The sequence below is a fragment of the Geotrypetes seraphini genome, chromosome 12, assembly GCF_902459505.1.
Source record: "Geotrypetes seraphini chromosome 12, aGeoSer1.1, whole genome shotgun sequence".
Classification (NCBI taxonomy): Eukaryota; Metazoa; Chordata; class Amphibia; order Gymnophiona; family Dermophiidae; genus Geotrypetes; species Geotrypetes seraphini.
In genome coordinates this window covers 113,167,311-113,191,043 of record NC_047095.1, presented here as the reverse complement: position 1 = coordinate 113,191,043, position 23,733 = coordinate 113,167,311, and the positions used below count along the sequence as shown (strand labels likewise).

The 23,733-nt window shown below is 40.1% G+C and overlaps 1 pseudogene; it reads right to left on the bottom strand.

Moving 5' to 3' along the window:
• LOC117346310 overlaps positions 1-23,733 on the bottom strand; it is a 71,108-nt pseudogene that overhangs the window by 24,050 nt on the left and 23,325 nt on the right.

Below are 23,733 nucleotides of genomic sequence, written 5' to 3'. Positions count from 1 at the left end.
CTGGAGTTCCTCGTTGTCTTTTTGTGATCTGATTGCCCTGCAAAGCTTTGTGTCATCTGCAAACTTGGTGATGAGACTGGTCGTTTCTTCATCCAGGTCATTTACGAAGATATTGAATAAAATAGGCCCAAGAATCGAGCCCTGAGGCACGCCACTAGTTACTTGCTTCCAGTCCTAGTACTCCCCATTTATGCCTACTCTTTGTTTTCTGTATTCCAGCCAATTTCCTATCCATCTTAGTATATCCCCTTCTATTCCATGACTGTAGTTATCTGAGAAGTCTCTCGTGTGGTACTTTGTTGAACGCTTTCTGGAAGTCCAAGTATATTATGTCCACCGGTTCTCCGCTATCGACATGTTAGTTCACCGTTTCAAAAAATTGAAGTAGGTTCGTCTAGCATGACTTCCCTTTCCTGAATCCATGCTAGCTACCTCTCAACAGGTCATGGGTATCCAGATGCTGGACTATGCTATCTTTAATCAAAGTCTCGACCATTTTCCCAGGGCCCGATGTGAGACTCACAGGTCTATAGTTTCCCGGTTCTCCTCTTGATCCTTTTTTGAAGATTGGGATGATGTTCGCTATCTTCCAGTCCTCTGGTATCCGTCCGGTTCTAATTGACATGTTAGCAGGGGATTTCAGTAGTTCTCCGATTTCTACCTTTAGCTCCTTTAATACTCTCGGGTGAATTCCATCTGGGCCAGGGGATTTGTCACTTTTTATTTTGTCAATCTGATAGTATATCTGGTCCAGATCCACCTCCACTGTGGTGAGGCTCTCCTCTATTTCTCCCTTGAATACTTTCAATGTCTCCGGTATTGATGTGTCGTCTTCTTTGGTAAAAACAGATGCAAAGAAGGAATTTAATCTGTCTGCAATCTGTTTGTTATTTTTGATGTATCCTTTTCTTCCATTGTCATCGAGAGGGCCCACTGTCTCCTTAGCCGGTTTCATCCCCTTAACGTATCTAAAAAAGGGTTTGAAATTTTTGGCCTCTTGCGCCAACTTTTCCTCATAGACCCTTTTGGCTTCTCTCATTGCCCTGTGGCACTTCTTCTGGTTGGCTTTGAGGCTGTCCCAAGCCTCGGTTGTTTTCTCGCGTTTCCATTTTTTAAATGAGTCCTTCTTTTCCCTCACTGCATCCTTCATCTCTTTGGTTAGCCAAGCTAGTTCCCTTTTGTCTTTATTTTTCCTTCCTTTGGCTATCTGCGGAATGTATAGTTTCTGTGCTTCGGTGATGGTATTTTTTAGTAGGGACCAAGCTTGCTCCACCGTTTCGATTTTGTCTATCTTTTTCTTGATCCGTTTTCTCACCATGGCTCTCATGTTATCGTACCTTCCTTTCTTAAAGTTAAAGGTTGTGGTTTGGGTCCTGGTTCTCTTTCCCTTCCCGATGTCGAGCTTAAAGTTGATCATGCTGTGATCACTCGTCCCCAGTGGGACCATGACTTCTACTTCTTTTGTTTGCCCAGTTATGCCGTTTAGGACCAAGTCCAAGGTGGCGTTACCTCTTGTCGGTTCTCCTATCATTTGTTCTAAGAAGCAGTCTCCCATCATTTCCAGGAACTTTGTTTCTTTGCCACAGTTTAAGGTTACTAGGTTCCAGTCTATCCCTGGGAAGTTGAAGTCCCCAATGATCGTTACATTGCCCGTCCTACATTCATGCCTTATTTCATCTATCATCTCAGAGTCTGTTTCAGCCGTCTGACCTGGGGGACAGTAGTAGAGACCTATTTTTGTGTCCGCTCCGTTCACTCTTGAGATCTTTACCCAGAGGGACTCCAGTTTCTTTATCCCCTCCGTCTTCCCTTCTCTGGTAGATTCTATTCCCTCCTGGACATACTAGGCAATACCTCCCCCCCCTTTCTGCCCTATTCTGTCTCTTCTGTAAAGCTTGTATCCCTGCAGTACTGTGTCCCATTCATTTTCCTCGTTCCACCATGTTTCTGTTAGTCGGAAGCCCGAAGTCATAATGCCATTGTACAGAACCACGGTGAGACCTCATCTGGAGTATTGTATACAATTCTGGAGGCCACATTACTGTAAGGATGTGCTGAGAGTTGAGTCAGTTCAACGAATGGCCACCAGGATGGTCTCGGGGCTCAAGAATCTCTTGTACAAGGAAAGGCTGAACAAATTGCTGCTATACTCTCTCGAAGAACATAGAGAGAGGGGAGACATGATTGAGACATTTAAGTATATCACTGGTCGTATCAAGGTGGAAGATGATATTTTCTTTCTTAAAGGACCCTCGGCCACAAGAGGGCATCCGCTGAAAATCAGGGGTGGAAAATTTCATGGCGACACCAGGAAGTATTTCTTCACCGAAAGAGTGGTTGACCACTGGAATGAGCTTCCTATGCAGGTGATCGAGGCCAGCAGCTTGCCAGATTTTAAGAATAAGTGGGATGCCCATGTCGGATCTCTACGAGGGTAGTGTATAGGTGGTGGGTCATCAGAGTGCGATCTCTAAGAGGGTAGTTAAGGGGAGGGTTAATAGTGTGGGCTGACTTGATGGGCTATGGCCCTTTTCTGCCGTCATTTTCTATGTTTCTATGTAGTCACAAAGAATAAGAAAACAGATCCTGCTCAAAAGAGCTCACAATCTAAACAGCCAAAACAGACAAACAGGATATCATGGATACAGTTAAGTGGAACGATTAATCAGCAGGCTGGGTTGGAGAGCAGAGGAGTAAGGTTAAGGATTGGAAGCTATATCAAAAAGGTGGGTTTTCAGTCTGCTTTTAAACAAGGGAAGGGGCATGATGGACAAACTCAGGTAATTTATTCCAGACATAGGGGCAGCTAGATGAAAGGAATGAAGTCTGGAATTTGCAGTGGAGCAGAAGGGTAAAGCTAAGAGTGACTTATCTAGGAATGGAGTTCTCTGAGAGGTGTATAAGGCGAGAGAAGCGAAGAGAGATATTGCGGGACAGCAGAATGAACACACTTGTAGGTCAGCAATATGATCTTGAACTGTATGCGATGGCAGATAGGGAACCAGTGAAGTAAATTAAGGAAAGGGGTGACATGAGCGTAGCGAGGTTGGTAGAAGATGAGTTGTACAAAAGAGTTTTGCACAGATTGCATGGGGGAGAGGTGACACTGTGGGATACCATTTAGGAGTAGATTGCAGTAATCTAAGCGTGAGGTTACAAGTCAAGGGTCCGGCCACTGTGCTCAGAGACAAAGGAGTGAATTTTGGTGATAATGAAGAGATAGAAGTGACAGGTCTTAGCAGCTTGTTGGATATGTGTAGAAAATGAAAGGTCGGAATCGAAGACCACTCCAAGGTTGTGAGCAGAGGAGACTAGAACAATGTCAGTATTATTTACTGAGATGGAAAAAGGAGGAGGAGGAGCAGAGGGTTTAGGAGGGAAAAGGAGCAGCTCAGACTTGGACATATTTCATTTCAGATGATGGCAGGACATCCAGACAGCAATGTCAGCCAAACAAGCAGAGACTTTTTCTTGGATGTTAGGTGACATTTCCGGTGTAGAGAGGTAGAACTGGGAGTCATCAGCATATAGGTGATACTGGAAGCCATGGGAGGAGATCAGGGCACCAAGAGAAGAGGTGTAGAGAGAGAAGAGAAGATATACTAAATCAGAATCCTTGGGTATGCCAACCACTAATGGGGTAGCATCAGAAGAGGACCCACCAACACATAGTACACTAAAGGTGCATTGGGAAAGGTAGGACGCAAACTAGGAGAGGACAGAATCACAGAATCAAAACGAGGACAGCTTATCAAGGAGTAAGATTTGATTTACAGTATCAAAGAAGCAAACAGGTCAAGAAGGATAAGGATAGAGTAAAGGCCCTTAAATATGGCTATGAACAAGTCACTGCAGACCTTAGTGAGGGCAGTCTCTGTGGAGTGTTGGAAGTGAAAACCAGATTTTAGAGGATTGAGAATTGTCGAGTTGAAAGAAAGTCCAGGCAGTGTCAGAGAATAGCATGCTTGAGTATCTTGATTAGGAACAAAAGAAGGGAGACAGGGCGATAGTTGGATGGACAGGAGGTACATCCTGTAGGCAGTCAGCTGGTGCCCTCCCCAGTGGGCCGCAGCACACCTGAAATCTCAGGAGATGCCATGGCACACAGTTTGCGATACACTGCTCTACAGATAATTTACTCCTAGAACAGCTAATTATAGCCAACTATTTTTCATTGGAAGTAATATTAATTAATTCATTAATAAGTACACATTTCTGTAGGGGTGTTTAGGGTTACTACCATTAAGACATGTTTTACTGTTAACCCCAATTATTAGTTATTAACCCCCTTCTTTATTAACATGTGCAGGTTTTAGCACTGGCAGTGGCGGTAACTGCTCCGATGCTCATAGGAATTCTATGACCGTTGGAGCAATTTCTGCCAATCCTGGAGCTAAAACCCATGCTATGTGTTAGTAAAGGAGAGGTTAAGTCTCTTTGGTAATATTGAGGAGAAAATTGTATTGAACAGAATGGACATGGAGGTATACCAGTGGCATAGAAGGTCAGTTGAAGATTTGCAAAGGTTTACTGTCTCGCACAATTCTATAGATTGTCATTTGCAGTTTAGAATAACTTGGGACACCCAAAAGGTCACTTTTCTGAACATGGTAGTAGTTAAACAGGATGAAGGCTTAGTTTGTTTGCCTGAGTTTGCCCCCTATTGCTTGGCTATATGAAGAGTTTTGATTTGTGCCGGAATCTCACTGAAGATTTTTGTATTGTTGGATTTTGGCAAACTTTTCCTGTCATGCTGGACTTATACACTTTTTTTGTAATGTTTGAGGATTATGTATGATATGAGGAAGCATTCTGTATAAAAGTTCCTGCCTACTGTTTGCTTCAGATTGCTGTGCTCTATTCAGCAGTGATTAATGCTGATTGCTGTCATGGAGACAACAGAGAGTGAGCTGTGGGTCAGTCAAGTGTTGTATAGTTCCTTCTAATCAATATAACTCAGATTGATTCGGTAGAAAAAAACAGAAGGAGAAATAAAATAATAAAATATTAAGCAAATTGATGTGGAAAAAAACAGAGATAGGATGCGAAATAAAACAGGAAGGAAAGAGGCACACAACCTACAACGTAACCTTGCGCCATATTTAAAAAAAAAAAAAAGGACATGGCTGAAGCTGTAATATTCAATGAGAGAAAGTGCATAATTGGACATATACAATTTATCTGGTTAGGCATCAATATTCAACACAGGTTAATGGTCTAAAAGGATCACATAAATAGCTGTCCTATCTTTGACTGCTTGTATAACTGGTTAACATTTTATTGGTTGGTTGTCCTGCATATTCATTATTGATTGCTGAAAATGGCCCAGCCTTGATTATTTGGGTTTAATTCTGGCACAACGTGGAATTGTGTGGAATTGTGTGCCTAACTTTTAATTTTATTTTTTTAATTAATTAGTCAATTAACTTCAATTACCACACCATTTAAGCTAATTTAGGTTAGGTTGGATTTCAGTTTGGCGGCACTAGGCCACCGTTTATAGAATCTGGCCCTTATAGTGCAAGCTTACTTTATGGTGTTGGGTGTTGCCTGTCTAGTTTGTGTTAGTGATTTGATACTGAATTTCTGGGCAGATCATAATGTGATTTTTGTAATTAGGAGCATCTAAATAGAAATTATGTTTATATGTTTTTCTATAATGGCTGGATTATGTACTTTTTTATATGAGTCTAGTTTTTATTAAGTTTTCATATATTCTAGAATGTTGTACATTTTTATAATTGTCATTTTATATGTGTCTTAATTTATATACTATTTCTTCTAACAAATTGTTTTATTTTATTATCAGTTGTGGTTATAGCCCCTGACACAGCACTTGTGTGGACATGCTTTGTGTTATTTTGGCATAGACACCCTTTTACAACGCCGCAGAGCTGAGTGCCATATGGCAAATACACCGATGCCCATTCAATGCACCTATGGGCATCAGAGAATTTACTATGCCAGCCCACACCGTCAGCTTTTGAAAAAAAGGGGGATAGTGAATTTAAAGTTGGCAATAGAAATTGTGTGATCTGTTGTCATTCCTGCTATATTGGATCCTGTGGATCTTCTGCTGTGGTGTTGTTTTCTGTTTGTGGAGGGTAGAAGAACAAGAACATGAACATCATTAGGAAGGAAGAAGATACACGTGCATGGAACAGAGGACAAGAGTGATCGGACTTCAAGGAATAAGAAGTCCATAGAAGAATTCTGCTGGAAGGGGAGGCAAGGACTTGCCGGTGCCAAGAAGAGGAAGCAGTAAAGCACTCCGAGGACACAGACCTGAGACCGGAGCAAAAACTGAAAAAGGGAAAGTCTGCAATCCTAGTGGGAGACTCAATCCTAAGGCAAGTAGATAGCCACATAGCAGGAGGGAGAGAGGATCAACTAGTGACCTGCCTGCCAGGAACAAGAACAAAAGACATCATCGACAAAATTGAAAGGATCCTAGAAGGAGCAGAGATTGAAGAGACTGCAGTGATGATCCACATTAGGACAAATGATGTCAGCAGGAGAGACTACAACAGGAACACACTGATTGAACAGTTCAAGATTCTGGGAAGGAAGTTGAAGATGAGGACTCGGAAGATAGCGTTTTCAGAGATCCTACCAGTACCGAGGGCAGACGTGAAGAGGCAGAGGGAACTACAATCAATAAATGCCTGGATGAGGAGATGGTGTGAGGAAGAGAGATTCCACTTCATGAGAAACTGGACAACATTTTGGGGCAAGAACAAGCTCTCCAGGAGAGATGGACTATACCTGAGCATGGCGGGAACTAGACTTCTAGCAAATAACATCAGGAGAGGAATAGAGCAGGCTTTAAACTAAGAAGAAGGGGAAAGCTGACAGTCGACCAGGAGTCGATGATTTGGAAGAAGTTATCCTGAGAAGATACTGAGTGGGAAAAATGCTGGGAAGACACTGAGTGGGAAAAATGCTGGGAAGGCACAACGGACAAACAACAAGAGTTGACAGAACAAGAGGATGATATGAAGAATGTAGCACAGGGTGAAGACAAAATGGACGAAAAACAAGAGTTGACACGACAAGAAAATGATGATAAGAACGTAGCACAGGAAAAGGAAAAGAAGACAAGAAAATATTGTTTATTGTTTATTCAGTTTTTGATTAAACGCTTTTTTGTTTCTACAAAGCGTTGTACAAGGTAAAAATAACATTTAAACAAAAATAACAATTAAACATACTTTCCTATAAAAACTTCAAGACTACCAACCGTTCAAACTGGGTAAATATTGACCCATAGGCCATAGACACAAGTGGGAAGGGGGGAGAAATACAATTGTAATAGAAAATGTGAGGAACATATAAGGAAAACACTTAGGAACTGGGGAACAGTATAAAAAAGAACACGTAAAAATTGATAGCTAAAATACAATAGTTCAGTTAAAAGCATCTTTAAAAAGAAAGCACTTTAAGTTGCTTTTAAAATTTTTTAAGTTTTTTTCCATTTTTAGATATAAAGGAAGAGCATTCCAGATCATAGGGGCTGTTACAGAAAAAGTGGAGGTTCGACGTGTGCCTATAATTTTTAAAGAAGGAATGTTAAGGTTATATTGAGAGATAGATCTTAAAGATCTTGAGGGGTCTTATGGGATCAAAAGTCTATCTATGAATGCTGGTGTGTTATTCTGCATTGTTTTGAATGTCAGAAGGGCGATTATGTAAGTTACCTTATGTGAGACAGGCAACCAGTGGGCATTTTGAAGCAAAGGGGTAACATGATCATATTTTTTTGCACCCGAGATTATCTTAATGGCCGTGTTTTGAATAAGATGCAAGCATTTTAAATCTTTGTGGTAGATTCCTTTTAATAATGAGTTACAGTAGTCCATTTTTGATATTACAAGTGAATGGATCAGGACTTAAACTGCATGTATACTAATGCAAGGAGCCTAAGGAACAAAATGGGACAATTAGAAGTCATGGCCATAAAACAGAACCTACACATCATTGGGTCTCTGAAACATTGTAGAATGAATAAAATAATTGGAACATAGTACTGCCGGGGTATAAACTCTATCGAAAAGATAGGTCAGACCAGAAAGGAGGTGGAATAGCCCTATACATAAAGGATAACATACACTCGACCAGAGTGGACACAGTGTCAATGACCGACAAACTGGAATCGCTATGGGTTAAAATACCAAGAAAGAATGGGCTCGAGATAAAGATGGGCCTGTACTATCATCCACCTGGGCAAACCGAAGAAAACGTTGAAGAAATGGAAGCAGAACTGAGGCAGGAATGCAAAAACGGTACCACCATTGTTATGGGAGACTTCAACTATCTCGGGATAGACTGGAGTCTTGGAAACTCAAAATGAGCTAGGGAAACCAGATTCCTGGAGGCAATACAGGACTGTTTCATGGAGCAGCTTGTCATAGAACCGACGAGAGGGAATGCCACTCTGGATCTAATCCTTAATGGACTAAGAGGACCTGCAAAGGAAGTGGAAGTAGTGGGGCCATTAGGAACAGTGATCACAATATGATCCAGTTCAGAGTTGAAGTAGGAATATCGAAGGGGAAGAGAACCACATCAACAACTTTTAACTTCAAGAAGGGAAACTACGAAGTGATGAGAGTAATGGTAAGAAAGAAACTAAGGAACAGCTCAAAGAAATCACAGACTGTGGAGCAAGCCTGGTCTTTATTTAAGGAAACGGTGAGTGCAGCGCAAAATCTGTATATCCCCGGATTTAGAAAAGGATGCAAAAAAAACCGAACAAAAGACCTGGCGTGGATAACTAAAGAAGTGAAGAAAGTGATAGGAGATAAGAAAAAATCATTCCGGATGTGGAAAAAGGACAAAACCAGGGAAAACTGGAAAGAGCATAGGAAGCATCAAAAAGAATGTCACTGTGTGGTTAGAAGAGCAAAAAGAGAATAAGAAGAGAGGATAGCCAGGGAAGTGCGAAATTTCAAACCGTTATTCAGATATGTTAAAGGGAAGCAGCCAGCAAGGGAGGAGGTGGGACCGCTAGAAGAAGGAGATAGGAAGGGAGTGGTGAAGGAGGAAAAGGAAGTGGCACATCCAATGTGTCGGAACCTGAAAAAATATTTAAAGGAGATCAAGCAGAAAAATTAACATCCATGGAGGTAAGCCTCAAAGACGTGCTCAAGCAGATAGATAGATTAAAAACTGACAAATCTCCGGGCCCAGACGGAATCCACCCTAGGGTATTGAAAGAGCTAAAAGAGGAAATAGCGGAATTACTACAGCAAGTTTGTAATCTGTCCCTGAAAACAGAGGTGATCCCGGAGGATTGGAAGATAGCAAATGTTACGCCCATCTTTAAAAAAGGATCAAGAGGCGACCCGGGGAACTATAGACCGGTAAGACTGACTTCGGTTCCGGGAAAGATGGCGGAAGCACTGATAAAAGACAGCATCGATGAGCATCTAGAAAGGAATAAACTCATGAAAACAAACCAACATGGATTCTGCAAGGGAAGATCATGCCTAACAAACTTATTGCACTTCTTCGAAGGAATAAACAAGCAAATGGATGAAGGGACACCCATAGACATCGTATACTTGGATTTCCAAAAAGCTTTCGACAAGGTATCCCATGAACGCCTACTTAGGAAACTAAAGAACCATGGGATGTAAGGGAATGTACATAGATGGATCAAAAATTGGTTGGCTGGTAGGAAGCAAAGAGTAGGAGTGAAGAGCCACTACTTGGACTGGAGAAGGGTCACGAGTGGTGTTCCAAAGGGGTCGGTACCTGGACCGCTGCTGTTCAATGTATTCATAAATGACCTAGAAACAGGACTGAAGTGCAAAGTTATAAAATTCGCTGACGACACAAAACTTTTTAGTGGGGTTAGGAATAAAGAGGACTGTGAAGATCTACAAAGGGACCTGAACAAACTAGGGGAATGGGCAAATAAATGGCAGATAAAGTTTAATGTAGAGAAATGTAAAGTCTTGCATGCAGGAAACAGAAACCCGATGTACAGCTATACGATGGGAGGGCTGGCAATGGGTGAAAGTAGCCTAGAGAAGGACTTAGGGGTACTGGTGGACAAAACAATGAAGCCGTCGGCACAGTGCGCAGCAGCCTCTAAGAAGGCAAACAGAATGCTAGGTATTATCAAGAAAGGCATCACAACCTGAACAAAGGATGTTATCTTGCCATTGTATTGGGCGATGGTCTGACCACATATGGAATACTGCGTCCAATATTGGTCGCCGTACCTTAAGATGGATATGGTAATACTCGAGAGGGTTCAGAGGAGAGTGACGCGACTGATAAAAGGTATGGAAAACCTTTCATATGCTGAAAGATTGGAGAAACTGGGCCTGTTTTCCCTGGAGAAGCGGAGGCTTAGAGGGGACATGATAGAGACTTACAAGATCATGAAGGGCATGGAGAAAGTTGAGAGGGACAGATTTTTCAAACTTTCAAAAACTACAAGAAGGAGAGGACATTCAGAAAAATTAAGAGGGGACAGATTCTGAACCAATGTAAGGAAGTTCTTCTTCACCCAAAGGGTGGTGGACATCTGAAATTCGCTTCCAGAGGGCGTGATACAACAGAGTACGCTACTGGGTTTCAAGAAGGGATTAGATGATTTCCTGAAGGAAAAGGGGATTGAAGGGTATAGACAGAGGATGGGATGACTTCCTGAAGGAAAAGGGGATCGAAGGGTACAGATAAAGGATTACAATGCAGGTCCTGGATCTGATAGGCCACCCCGTGAGCGGACTGCTGGGCGTGATGGACCCCTGGTCTGACCCAGCAGAGCCACTGCTTATGTGCTTATATGTTTTTCATATTACAAAATGTTGCATCACTCTTACCTGGGAAAAAGCAGCTTCCCACCCTATCTCTTTTTCATTGATTGTGAAATCCTCCCCAGGGGAAGCATAAGGTTTATAAATTCCAACAATTTTACGTTTCAGTTCCCAATTGGGTAGAAAGATCAGATGAATAATGGTGTAGTCCATATGAAAGTCCCTATTGTCATCAAAAAAGATCTCTTCACCCAGCACGTTCTTAAAGTGCACATTCCTCAGATAACGATGAAGCTAAAGAATAAAGCACACATTTTCAAGAATGTCCTAAATAGCCAGTTTTCCTTTTATTTATATATTTATGAACATTTATAATCTGCAAGTCTAATGTTCAATCACATGACACAATTAAAAACACAATGACAGGATCTGAAATTGAAAATTATTTAACTATTTAGCAATGGCTGCTATTCCCAAATATTCATTGGAATTAACCTAAAGCCTAAGCTTACGGGGGTTTTCAGTTAATTAAATATCTGCCTATTGGATAACTCAAATTCTTAAAACCAGCTATTAAATATTTAAAACAAACAAGTATTATCTGAATCAATTCAATTTTAATCTTATCTCCCACAGTTCATTTCATTACAGTACTTTTACAACTTTCCAATACTTAATTTATTAATAAATAGAATAATTTAGTCAGTGAACCTAATCCCCATCACTCACACTCACTTCCCAACTTTCATACACATACTACAGTCATTGTGATAACTTTTATCCAAAACTGGATCTTGGTTAGTTCATGAGTTCATTAGTCCATGATCATCTAGTCAGAGAGGCTTCAATCTGAGAGTTGCACCACAATCTAGAACATGAAAATCACAGTTTCTTAAACACAATCGTCAGGCCTCTCTGTCCTCATGATGGTCTTGTTCTTCAATTCATAAAGCATTCAGCTGACAGGGTTGTGTTCCCTGGGAGTGCTCGTGAATTTTTCTTAAGAGCACACACAGACAGTGACACTAAGCAGGTTGTGTATGGTATAATTTGCCCGTGTGATAAATGGTATCTGGGGCAAATGTTATGAAAGATCAAATTTAGGGTGGTTCAACATCTTAGTAATCTCAGATTGGGTAAGGAGGATACCCCACTTGTTTCATATTGGCAAACAAATGCTCATAAGGTAGAAGATATGCGGTTTGTGGTTTTAATTCAAGTGTCTTTACCAAGTGGTGGTAATATATTTGAGGTACTGCTTAGAAGGGAACAGAGATTAATTTATGAGTGGAATATAGTTGAGCCTTATGTGCTCAACAAAGAAATGAAATGGAATCTGTTGTAACAGGAATGGGGGCTGAATATGGTTGTTTTCAACAAAGAAGTGGTTTGAACAGGGATATAAAGTTTATGGAGAGGAAGTGAGGTCATGCAGTTTTATTTCCTGTAGACGGTGTGTTTCCTGTTTGTCAGCTGATCCCGGCTTGGGCTGAACCCTGGATCCCTGCTCAATTCATGCTTATTTTACTGGTAGGTGAAAGGTGTTTCAAAGATTTTGGTGAGGTTTTAGTATGAATGAAAGGGAATTATTTTATATGTAGGTGAAGTTGTGATATTGGTGAGCCTTGAAAACACAGCTCCTGAAGATGCCAGGTGGTTAAACACAGTCTTGGTTTAAGCTTAATGCTTTATGAATTGAAAACCAGGACCATCATGAGGATAGAGAGGCCTGCCGATTGTGTTTAAGAAACTGTGATTTTCATGTGCTAGACTGTTGTGCAACTCTCAGATTGAAGCCTCTCTGACTAGATGATAATGGACTAATGAACTCATGAACCAGCCAAGATCCATTTTTGGATAAAAGTAATCACAATGTCTGTAGTATGTGTGTGAAAGTTGGGAAGTGAGAGTGAGTGATGGGGATTAGGTTCACTGACTAAATTATTCTGATATTTATTAATAAATTAAGTATTGGTAAGTTGTAAAGGTACTGTAATGAAATGAACTGTGGGAGATAAGATTAAAATTGAATTTATTCAGATAATACTTGTTTTTATTAAACATTTAATAGCTGGTTTTAAGAATTTGAGTTATTAAATATTCAGTGGGAGATAACTGCTGTAACCGTGAACTGGTTTCAAAAGGTTACAAGGAACATCTAAAAAGGCTAAGGATTGACATCAGAAATACATGTCATGTCAGAAGACCCTCTTAGAAATTCAGGCCAGATGTATCTCTTGTATTAAAGAAGGCAGAGGGAAGACCAAATGATAGCATCTACTATGGTTTAAAAATGAGGTGAATAAAGAATGTAAATGAAGGAAACAGAAAACAATATATAAGAGTTACAGCCTCCACACTCTGAGACTATGGGATCAAGCCTAGCACTGTTCGCTGTGACCCTAGGCAAGTCACTTAACCCTCTCTTGCCCCAGTTATGTTAGGTAGAGCTTGAGTCCTCTGGGACAGATAAGGAAAGACACTTGAGTACCTAAATGTATATAACCGATAACCTCCATTGATGTGATGCATAGTTGAGTCCAGGGGGGTTTGGAGGGACCACCATACACTATAAGGTGGTTATGGTGAGTTGTGTTCCTGGGCCTTTTTGTATGAAGTTTACTGCAGTGTCTCACTTCTCTATGTGGCCTGTTAAAAATGATAGCCCCTCCTTCATCCCAATGGTTTGTTTTGTGCATGTTCCTTTTGGATTTTTTTTTTCTGAAATGGTTCTAAAACATGCAGTAGATGCACCGAGAACAAGCACATCTGAGAAATGGCCATTTTTGAAACAAATAGATATTTTGTTGTTTTAAAAATGGTCATATTCTACACAATGTCTAATCTCAGATTTGGAAGTTATATTGAAAATGCCCCTCCACATATTTTTTGAGATATGGTGACCATGGCAATTCCATAGAGATTTTACTCACAATTTACGGCCCATAAACCCAAATTTATGTGAAGATGCAAATATTTCATTCTGACCAAAATATGAACAATTGTTTTAAGATTAGTGCAAAAGTCTAGATAACACATGTGGTAATAATAAATCTTTTAAATAAGATGGATCTCCCTTCACGCTACCAGTAGCCAATTGCCACCAATTCTATTTCTGAATATAGCATTCCTTTATGAAATGATGTTACCTTCCATGGCAAATAATCTGATAATCTCTGTCGGTCTCCATTCCACATGGTGGTATTTCCAGAGCCAGAGAAAAGCATGTCTTCCAGTGCATGTGCCAGAGCATACACAGCATTGTAAATGGTATAACTGCTGCCAAAGTGGGTATTGGTACAGTGGTCAAAGTAAAAATAACTTTTTGTATGGCTACATGTTTTTCTAATTCTTTTGGCACAGAAATCTTGACATAGTGCATTCCACCACAATTCAGTTTCTTTATTATTAGGAAACATAATAGGTTTTATCTCCTGTATAAATTTTATAAAGCTTGGAATATTTTTCTTCATTCCTCTGAATAGCAAGGTGTTATTCAGGAAATTAAATCCTATTGGGTAGCGGGTTGTGAATTCAAAGTCAGTTATGGTGATACAGATCTTGCCAGGTATTGCTAGAACAGTAAACCAATAAAGGAGACCCCATGTAAGCTGAATATCAAAATAGGTAATGATTACTTTAGTTGAGGATTTATGAATAGTCTTTTTCGTTTTGGAAATATTTGAATTTGGATCCCTTCTGAGTATTTCTATGAATTCAATACAGGCTCCATTCTGCTCAATCCTTTCTTTCAGGAGATGGACAAACTGCAGGCTGATGTCATCTTCACATATAATGATACCAACCCAAGTCCAGTTGAAATGTTTCAGTAATTTCATGATCCCAGCAATGATCTGAAGAATGTTGGGCATAGGCTGATATAGATAGGGAAACTTAACAATATGGCTATTAAAAAGATTCTGAGAACCATAGCTGATCTGTCAAGAAATATAGTTAATTCAGAATTATATTTATCTTCCAGAGATTGTGGGAGTTAGCTACTAAGCTACAGTAAAATATTGCATGTTAACACAGCTTAGTTTTCAGTAGAGTTAATAATTATGATCAAGCCCACAAACTATATTAACTGCCTCCAAAGTCACCTTACCAGATCCCTCACCCACCTCAAGTCACCCCAGCCCCTTAACTCCCCAGAAATCCACTGGACCTACTAAGGGATTCCCTGCTGTCTAGCAGATGGGGAAGGAGTTATCCCATTCTATTTTGGATTAAAAATAGACTACTTCTAGGGTTTGCATTAACAGTTAAAAATACAATATGAAAATTCCTTATTTCACAATTTCATCTCAGTAGTAAGAACATAAGAACATAAGCAGTGCCTCCGCCGGGTCAGACCATAGGTCCATCCTGCCCAGCAGTCCGCTCCCGCAGCGGCCCGAACAGGTCACGGCCTGTCTGAGTCACCAGAAGGGGCCTCCTTGCCACCTTGGTTTCCCATTGAGTCTTATCTTCCCATCGAAGTCCTAACCCTCCGGTCTTGCACATGCACGACCTGGTTGGATTTCTATACTTATTACTTGGTTTGCTTTCTATACCTGTGTTACATCCCAGCACCTCTCTCAGTATCCCACGATCCCCCTATCCCTCAGGAATCCGTCCAATCCCTGTTTGAATCCCTGTACCGTACTCTGCCTGATCACTTCCTCCGGTAGCGCATTCCAAGTGTCCACGACCCTTTGGTTAAAAAAAAACTTCCTTGCATTTGTTCTGAACCTATCTCCCTTCAGTTTCTCCGAATGCCCCCTCGTGCCTGTTGACCCCTTCAGCCTGAAGAATCTGTCCCTATCCACCTTCTCTATGCCCCTCATGATCTTGAAGGTCTCTATCATATCTCCCCTGAGCCTCCTTTTTTCCAGAAAGAAGAGCCCCAGCCTATCCAACCTCTCGGCGTATAGGCAGTGTTCCAGCCCTCTTACCAGTTTCGTTGCTCTCCTTTGAACTCTCTCAAGTACCGCCATGTCCTTCTTGAGGTACGGCGACCAATATTGAACGCAGTATTCAAGATGTGGACGCACCATCGCTCGATACAATGGCACAGGATGTGCCAGTGCCAGTGCCCGAAGATCCTCCCTCGCCTGGGCTGGGCTGGGCTAGGCTGAGCTGGGCTGGGCAGTGCGAGGGAGATCTTCCCTCTTCCCTGTGCTGGGCTGGACTGGGCTTTGAGCATTTGCGCATGCTCAAAGCCTTCTGGTCTCGCTCTCTCCGAGATTCATAATCTCGGAGAGAGCGAGACCAGAAGGCTTTGATCATGCGCAAATGCTCAAAGCCCAGTCCAGCCCAGCACAGGGAAGAGGGAGGATCTCCCTCGCTCCGCCCAACCCAGCCCAGCCCAGCCCAGGCGAGGAAGGATCATCTAGCACTGGCACTGGCATGTTCTGTGCATTGGTGCTGGTGCCGGTGCCCAATCGGGGTAAGCGATGTCTTTGCGGTGCTGGGGGGATGTAGGATCGTGGTGGGGGAGGGGGGTGACGTGAGCGGGGGGGAGATGCAGGTTCGCAGGGCCAGAAGAGGGAGTAAGTGGGGGTTGCGGGAGGAGGTTTTAGCAGCATGCGCGGTATACGCGTATGCGTGCTATTTTGAATTTTTTTTACATAAATGCGTTGTTCCCGCGTGCTATACGCGTATGCGCATTATATGCGTGAAAATACGATACTCTGGAAAGGGTTGCTGTGGAGGCTGAGAGGTAACAGAAAACCTCAACAAGAAAACAACAGGTGGCGAAAAAGACATCAGTTAAAGCCCCAAAGGACTAGGAAATGCTAAGACTCAAATGGCCTTTTTGCCTTATTGAATATGGAGCTACTGGTGCATTATTCCCTTGAAGATGCAACTTGTGAAATGGGGTTCTCCCATAGGGATTTGAAGCTTGCTCGGTGTTATTTAATAAAACAGCATTTAAAACATGAAAACAAGCCAAATAAAAAGGCTTAACCATGCAAACTATCTTAGAATGAAATATATGGGGCTGAAACTACTTAATTGAACCATGAATAAAACCCAAAAACCAGAATCATATCTGAGGGATACATGCTAAAAGTATAAATAAAAAGTGAGCATGAAGCATTAAGATAACTTATCTAAAACCAAATGTCTTAAGGGAGGAACAGATAAGACCCAAATGAAACAAAAAAGATAAGAACCAAAGAGAGCCGGGTGTACTAAAATGAGAATATCATGTTTAAGTTTCAAGTTTTATTTGTATTTAATGAATCGCTTATTTAATATACTAAGCGATGTACAATATAATAAAAGAAATATGCAAATAAATATCTGGTGCTGATGAACAAAGTGACAATGACAGTATGGGGTAAAACTAACGTGAGTCGTGAGGGAAAAAGGGGCAGAGTTACAATGCTAATTGAGTAAGAAAGAAAAACATTAATGGAATGAACAAAAGGGAGGGTAAATTTGATGCCAAATTGGCTTTATATATTATTAGATGAAAAGAAAAAAGACTATTGAATGGAAAGTAAAAGATCGAATGCATCATTGAAAAGGTAAGTTTTTAAGGTTTTTTTAAAATGATGATGTCTTTTAGTTCTCTAATATATTGAGGTAAAAGGTTCCATAGTTGAGGGGCAATAACCGAGAACATGTCGTGCCACTGGTGCCTATGATTTTCAGAGAGGGAATGGAAAGAAGATTATGGGAAGTCGAACGGAGAGATCATGGGGAATTATATGGTATTAACATCCTGGTTATGAATTGAGGCTCCTTATAACTCAAAGTTTTAGAAACTGAGAATAGTATTTTAAAGTGATGCGATGGCTGACAGGGAGCCAATGGGATATAATCAACAGGGGAGTAACATGATCGTATTTCTTCGCATCGTGGATCAGTTTGACGGCCGTATTTTGAATTAGTTGGAGCCTTCTTTTTTCCTTTTGTGAAACATTGAGAAGAAGAGAGTTACAATAGTCAATTTTGGAAATTACCAAGGAATGTATTAAAATGTTTATGGATTTAGGCTCCAGGAATTTAGATACTGAATGAATTAAACGTAATTTAAAAAAACACAATTTAACTATATTGCTGATTTGATCATGGTATGTAAGTTTATCATCGATTATGACGCCTAAAATTTTTAAAATGGGGACCAATTCTAATTTGGAGTTATTAAGAGAAAAAGGAGTACTTAGTTATATCCCTTTTCCACATAAAAAGCATTGATTTGGTTTTCTTAATATTTAGTGCTAGTTTATTTATGTTAAGCCAATTTTTTATAATTTCGAGTTTATTGTTGATAACTGTAATGTCTTCTTTGTTTTCAGGGTCTAGAGAATGAAGAAATTGAATGTCGTTAGCGTATGTGAAAGGTGTAAAACCTAATGATTGTGCTATGCTTAAGAGTGGAGAAAGGAAGATGTTGAACAGAAGAGGAGATAAAATAGAACCTTGGGGGATACCATAGTTTAGGGAGTAGACTTTTGACTTTTTATCATTGAAGCTAACTACAGAAGAGCGATTCGATAGAAATGAAACAAACCAGGTTAGGACTTTGTCCTAGATACCAAATGATTCCAATCGTTTAAGTAATAGATCATGGTCGATTGTTTCAAAGGCCGCAGTTAGATCTAGTGAAAATAGGATTACTGATTTGTGATGGTCCAGAAAGTAATGAATATTATTAGTCAAGCCTATCATTGAGTACTCGGTGTTATAAAATTTCCGAAAACCAGTTTGATGAGGGTGGAAGACATTAGTGGATTCAATGAAATCTGAAACCTGCTCAAAAACCTATCTTTCAGTTAATTTGGCGAGGAAAGGTATATTGGCGATGGGACGATAATTGGAGATTTCGTCTGAACTAATTTTATGATCTTTCAAAATTGGTATAATAATAGATTTTTTCCATGGGAGGGGGACGGAGGCGGTAAGAAGGCTTTTTTGAACTAGAGAATGAATGAATGTTCCAAAACAGGAAAATAAATTTTGAGATAGAATGGAGGAATGATTTCCTCTCGTGAACTTTTTAGGTTGGTTCTCTGGAAAAGAGTTTCTATTTTGTTTATGGTAGGAATTTAAAATTTGGAGCACTTGGATGTGGAAATAGATGAAAAATTGCTTTTATTTGTGAAGTTGTTGGAAAGTATTTCGAACGGAACTTATTTTGGTTGAGAAATAATTGGCAAGTTCTTGTGCTGTAAGATTACATTTTTGATTAATGTCTTTTTTTAACATAGGGGTAATGGATTTCACGATAGAATATAAAACCGCAAGGTTTTTCGCTTTTGAGATTTTATTGTTATAATAATTTTTTTTGCTTGGTTAATTTTCTTTTTGTAAAAGATAGCCTGTTCTTTATATAATTGTAGGTTTCTGGAAGATTTATTAAGTCGCCATTTTCTTTCTAGTGACCTTTGTTGTTTTTTTAAAAGGGAAAGTTCTTCCTTGTACCAGGGGTTTGAGATTTTGCGAGGTGAAAATATTTTTGATATTAAAGGTGCTTTATTATCTATGAGGGACTTTAATGAGGAGTCCCAGGTTCGTAATTGCTCGTCAAGTGTGGAGGAGTTAAAGTTTGGGCTAATAGGATTAAAAGTAGCCATAATATCAGATGGTTCAATTTTTGAAAAATCTCTAAATGAGATCTTTTTATGTTCAGGTATTGGCTGGTGTGGTTTGATTTGTTGGAAGTTAAGGTTAAAAGAAATAAGATAGTGATCTGACCAAGGTACCGGTGAGATTGATGGTGCAGAGTAATTAAAAGGATGGGGGTTCAAAATAAGAATCATATCTAATGTGTGATTGGCCACATGAGTGGAATCATGGATAAGTGTTAATAGATTTAAAGTTTTGAAAAAAGTTAACATGTCCTTTGTAATTGAGATTGATGGGTCTTCAAAATGAATGTTAAAATCCCCTAGGATCAGAGGGCAGGGAAAGGTTGTACAATGATCAAATATTACATTTTGCAATAAAGTTAAGTTATTTTGTCCTATAGGAGGGTGGGCATAAAGTAAGACTCAACGGACCAGGCCACAATCGTTAATGGTATGGGGGGGATGAGTTTTCTGGGCTGCTAAGCTGATTGCAGCAACCACAATCAGCTCAGCAGCCTGATTCTGAATTTATACCTGTATTGAATTAGTCTAAGTCAAAACGTATAAGTTCCATCTGGCAACCTGTCGAACCATTTTTGTTATGGCCATGAGATGACTAAGTCTAGGTCGGCCCACCTCCTGCCTTATCCACTCCTACAAAAATGACCCTTTTCACTCTGGGCGTAGGGGCAGTAGAAAGACCTAAGCTGGTTTTAGATATGTCTAAAACCAGTTTTAATTATTGGTACTTGAATGATCTGTCTTGTTGATCATCCAAATACCAACTTTGGCCACTTTTTCTACCTTATATTTATTATGAGCCCCTTAGCATATACAATTGACTTTGCAAGTAGATGTGCTAGTAAAAATGTAACTTTAATTGCCATTCTTTTGTTTTGGAAGCTTATAACATTTATATGTTTGTAATATGTTTGTAATATGTTTGTAATTTGGATTCACTTTTATTAAAGATGATGGTCTGTAGAAATGGATTATAGAAGAGGAAATTAAGTAAAATGTAGCTGTCCCCTTACTTGTGGGTAGTGGTATATTGAGATCAAATTTGATATTTGAGTTGATTCCTCAGATTGGAGACCTTCTATGATAGCTGCAAGTGGTCCAGATGTTTTGCAGTTATAATTAAAGTTTGGCACATCATTTTGAGAAAATATATTCATGGCTGCCCTAAGTTGTGTGAGTCGATTATTGTAAGAGTCATAAAGGTGATACCCCAGTGTAATATTGGGTAAGAGCTTTGAGCTGTTGTTAATCTCCTCCACTGCAAAGATGAAGGCCAGGAAGTTGTAGTAGCTGTTGGGTAAATATCTGTAATGAGATTCAGTTTCAGATAATGTAAAATAAACATGCAATCTGCTGCTAAGCTTATCTTTGGTAAAAGTAAATTTGACCATGTAACTCCTTTGCTTAAAGAATTACATTGGCTTCCTATGCATCCCATAATTCTTTTTTTTAAATCTTTATCGATTTTCTAAGCATACAAAAAGTGCAAACAGTATGCATTCAAAGAATTCAATAAACAGCACTTACATACTTGCAAATTACTGTAACAAATTCCCATCCCTTCCCCCTCCTTTCCTGGATATGTGTGCAAACAAGACTTAATCTAGTGAATTATGAATCATTTATTTGCTTAACAAAAGACTCCAAGGGACTCCAAATTTCTTTAAAATTTTTACTTTTCCCAGATTGTTCCGCCAACATTCTTTCATAGCTGTAGTATAAGCAAAGTGTTTCCCATCAAAAGGTAAAATTTAAATGCTCCCAGTTTCTAGTGATTAAATGTATCTGCTTTGCTTTCAAGATCCAATTTGGCATTTTCACTTCTCTGGTTCCTTTAGATTGGAATGCCCATAGATCTCATCTTGCAAGAAACTTTTATTTCCTTCCCTTAGGGGTAATAATAGATCTATCAGGAGATTCAGTTACTTTTTCGTTTTCAAAATGACTAAGCTATGGAATAACTTACCGCTTATACTATGAAGTTTGAGATCCTTCTTTCACTTCTGGAAAGCTCTGAAGTCTTTCCTGTTTGCTAAACATTTTGAAAACTAGCCCCTTTTTTAATTTAGATTTTCTGTTCTCTTAAAGCAGGGGTGCCCAAAAGGTTGATCGTGATCGACCAGTAGATTACGAAGGCAATGTGAGTTGATCAAGGAGCCCATCCCGGGCTCCATGATAGACTCACGTTGCCTTCCGTTCTACCTGTAAAGAAGACACTGAAGCATCGGGTCGACCAACGTTCCTCACTCAACATGAATTCTGACGTCATAGAAAAAGTTACGGGCTAGCCAATCGTTGCCTGGCTGGCCCGGAACTTCCTCTCCAATGGCGGCAGTGGCTTGGGGGAGGGCAGGGAGACAGAAAGATAGACAGGGAGACAGACAGAAGGGGTATGGAGAGAGAAAGACAGGGAGACAGACAGAAAAGGCATGGAGAAAGAAAGACAGGGACACAGATGGAAAAGGCATGGAGGGAGACAGACAGAAAAGGCATGGAGAGAGAAAGATAGGGAGTCAGACAGAAAGGGAATGGAGAGAGAAAGACAGACATACAGAAATAAAGGGGGGCAAGGAGACAGAAAGAAAGGGGGCATGGAGACAGAAAGAAAGAAAGGGGAGGAGGGCAGGGTGAGAAGAAGAAAAAGTTGGGGGAGGGAATGAGGTCTGGAGGAGAGGAAGCATACAGGAGGCTGAAAGAAGGGAAGAAATATTGCATGCACAGAAGAAGAAGAAGAAAGTGCAACCAGAGAATCATGAAATCACCATACAACAAAGGTAGGAAAAATAATTTTATTTTCAATTTGGTGATCAAAATGTGTCCGTTTTGAGAGTTTTTATCTGCTGTCTATATTTTGCACTATGGCCCCCTTTTACTAAACTGCAATAGTGTTTTTTAACGCATGGAGCCTATTAGCATCGAGAGCATTCAGCGCAGGGCATTCAGCGCAGCTCCCTGTGCTAAAAAATGCCAGTGGCATACTTAGGGTATGTGGCACCCGGGGCCCATCATTTTGAAACCCCCACCCCCTATGTAAAAAAAATATTTTTTGTAATAACCATGAAACGGAATAAATGGTCAGAATAGAAACAGGCAGTGAAAATTTTATTTTATTGAACCTCATATATGTAACCATTATTGCAAACATAACATAACATAAATTATGTCTGAATTGTCATGACATCAGAAGTACATATGGAGTAGTTGCAGGTGATGCTTGGGACAGTTCTGATTGTGTTAGTTCGGTTTTATGTGTTTTTTGAATAGAAGGTTTTTTATTTTTTTTTGAAGGTTTTGTAGTCTATGGTCGAGGTCAATAGGTTTTAGAGTTGGGGGTCGAGTGTTGCAGCTCGAATGCCTAGGAGGTTGTCAAACAATTTTTTTCTTTTGACGTTTTTGGTTGGAGGGTGTGTGAATGGTGTGTGAGTTCTCCTATGTCTGGTTGAGGTGGATTGAATTATTTAGCTGAAGAAATTAGTTACCCCCATTCCACACACATTAATTCTCTTCCATTTTTGTTCCCATTATAAAAAAACTGATAAGTTCCCAGAAAAAAATACATTAAAATAAGAAATGAAAACAAAGGCCCCTACAGATGAGAACATAACATAAGAATAGCCTAACTGGGTCAGACCAATGGTCCATCATGCCCAGTAGCCCATTCTCATGGTAGCCAATCCAGGTCACTAATACCTGGTCAAAACCCAAAGAGTAGCAACCTTCCATGCTACTGATCCAGGGCAAGCAGACACTTCCCCTATGTCTTAATAACAGACTATGGACTTTTCCTCCAGGAATTTGTCCAAATCTTTCTTTAAACCAGCTACACTATCTGCTTTTACCATAACTTCTGGCCACTTCATTTTTAAGCTTAGATCTTTCCTTCCAAACAGAGACCTTGCTAGATGTCAAATACAGCACAAGGTAACTTCACATGGACTTAGCTGTGCAGGAAATGTGATTCTCCTCATACCATACCATATTGTGCAAAAATGTGCAAAGGTCTGGTTTTTTCTTATGATCACTACATAGCCTAATGCCACACAAGCAGTGCTGTTGCAAACGTATTCTGAAGATCAATGCTAAGGTTAACAAAGTTTCCTTCCTTGGACCACAAGGAGATACTGACAAACATTACATTACATTACATTACATTAGTGATTTCTATTCCGCTTGTGCCTTGCGGTTCTAAGCGGATTACAAGTTAGAAGACTGGACATTTCCAGTAGCATTACAGTACATGTAATCAAGAAAACCACTGGAAGAGATCCCAAAACAACTACCCAGGCACAACACCCAAGACCCACTCAATGTGTGAAACAGTTGAGTGGAGTGGACTAACTGGGGGGTGGAAATGGGCAAGGAGTTTGCTCAACAGAATT